The sequence below is a fragment of the Capsicum annuum genome, chromosome 8 (assembly GCF_002878395.1).
Source record: "Capsicum annuum cultivar UCD-10X-F1 chromosome 8, UCD10Xv1.1, whole genome shotgun sequence".
NCBI lineage: Eukaryota > Viridiplantae > Streptophyta > Magnoliopsida > Solanales > Solanaceae > Capsicum > Capsicum annuum.
In genome coordinates this window covers 27,503,330-27,505,736 of record NC_061118.1, presented here as the reverse complement: position 1 = coordinate 27,505,736, position 2,407 = coordinate 27,503,330, and positions in this window count along the sequence as shown.

The window sequence follows — 2,407 nt, the reverse complement described above, 5'->3', positions numbered from 1 at the left end:
ATGACCTAACAAACAAAAGTTCACTTTTAAAGTCACCGGCACTTAAGCATTTTCAACAAATAAAGTCACCGACAGCATCATGTCCTAAATACCAGTTCACTATTAAAGTCACCAAAACTTAAGCTTTTTCAACTAATAAAGGCACCACCGAAATTAATTCACTTTTAAAATCACCTAAAGTTAAGCATTTTCAACAAATAAAGTCGCCAATACCACCAACTTCTAAACACTAATTTACTATCAAAGTCACCTGCATTTAAGCATTTTCAACATATAAAGTCACCAACAACATCACCTCCTAAATACTGGTTCACTATTAAAGTCACCAAAACTTAAGCTTTTTCATGTAACAAAGGCACCAAAGAAATTAATTCATTATTAAATTCACAAAAAGTTAAGCATTTTCAACAATTAAAAGTCACCAACAAAATCACCTTCTAAACAGTAATTCACTTGTAAAGGTACCGGCACTTAAGAATTTTGAAACAATAAAGTCACCAACAACTTCACCCCCTAAACAAAAGTTCACTTGTAAAGTCACCCGCACTGAAGCATTTTCAACAAATAAAGAAGCCGAAAACATCACATTCCAAACAAAACTTCACTATTAAAGTCACTAATACTTAAGCATTTTCAAAAAATAACCTCACCAACAACATCAACTCCTAAACACTAATTCACGATTAAAGTCACCAAAACATAAACTAATATACATTTAAAGTCACCAAAAGTTAAATATTTTCCACAAATAAAGTCACCAACAATTTCACCTTTTAAACACTAATGCACTATTAAAGTCACCGACACTTAAGCATTTTCAACAAATAAAGTCACCAACAACATCACCTCCTAAACAAAAGTTCATTTTTAAAGTCACCGGCAGTTAAGAATTTTCAACAAATAAAGTAACCAACAACATCACCTTCTAAACAAAAGTTTAGTTTTAAAGTCACCAGCACTTAAGTATTTTAAAAAAATACATTCACCAACAACATTACCTCCTAAACACTATTTCACTATTAAAGTCACCAAAACTTAAAGTTTTTCAACTAACAAAGGCACCAACAAAACTAATTCACTTTCAAAGTCACCAAAAGTTAAGCATTTTCAATAAATAAAGTCACCAACAACTTCAACTTCTAAACACTAATTCCCTATTAAAGTCACCGGCACTTAAGCATTTTCAACAAATAAAGTAACCAACAATATCACCTTCTAAACACTAGTTCACTAAATAAGTCACCATAACTTGAACTTTTCTAACTAACAAAGGCACCAACGAAACCAATTCACTTTTAAAGTCACCAAAAGTTCAGCATTTTCAACAATATAATCACCAATAACACCACCCTCTAAACACTAATTCACTATTAAAGTCACCGGCACTTAAACATTTTCAACAAATAAATTCACCAACAACATCACCTCCTAAACAAAAGTTCACATTAAAATTCACCGTCACATAAGAATTTTCAGTAAATAAACTAACCAAGAAATCACCTCCTAAACACTAGTTCACTATTAAAGTCACAAAAACTTAAACTTTTTCAACTAACAAAGGCACAAACGAAACTAATTCACTTTCAAAGTCACTAAAAGTTAAGCATTTTCAACAAATAAAGTCAGCAACAACATCACCTTCTAAACACTAATTCTCTTTTAAAGTCACCGGCACATATGTATTTTAAATAAATAAAGTAACCAACAACATCACCTTCAGAACAAAAGCTCACTATTAAAGTCACAGCACTTAAGAATTTTCAACAAATAAAGTCACCACCAACATCACCTCCTAAATACTTGTTCACTATTAAAGTCACCAATACGTAAGCTTTTTCAACTAACAAAGGCACCAACGAATCTAATTCACTTTAAAGTCACCAAAAGTTAAGCATTTTCAACAAATAAAGTCACCAACAACATACCCTTCTAAACACTAATTCACTATTAAGTCACCGGCACTTAAGCATTTTCAATAAATAAAGTAACCAATAAAACCATTTTCTAAACACTAGTTCACTAAATAAGTCACCAAAACTTAAGCTTTTTGAACTAACAAAGGCACCAACGAAATTAATTCACTTATAAGGTCATCAAAAGTTAAGTTTTTTTAACAAATAAAGTCACCAACAACACTACCTTCTAAACAATAATTCACTATCAAAGTCACGGCATTTAAGTATTTCAACCAAATAAAGTCACCAACAACATCACGTCCTAATCAAAAGTTCACTTTTAAAGTCACAGCTACTTAAGCTTTTTCAACATATAAAGTAACCAACAACATCACCTTCCAAACAAAATTTCAATGTTAAAGTCACAGGCACTTAAGAATTTTTCAACAAATAAAATCACCAAATACATCACTTCCTAAACACTAGTTGATGATTAAAGTCACCAAAACTTA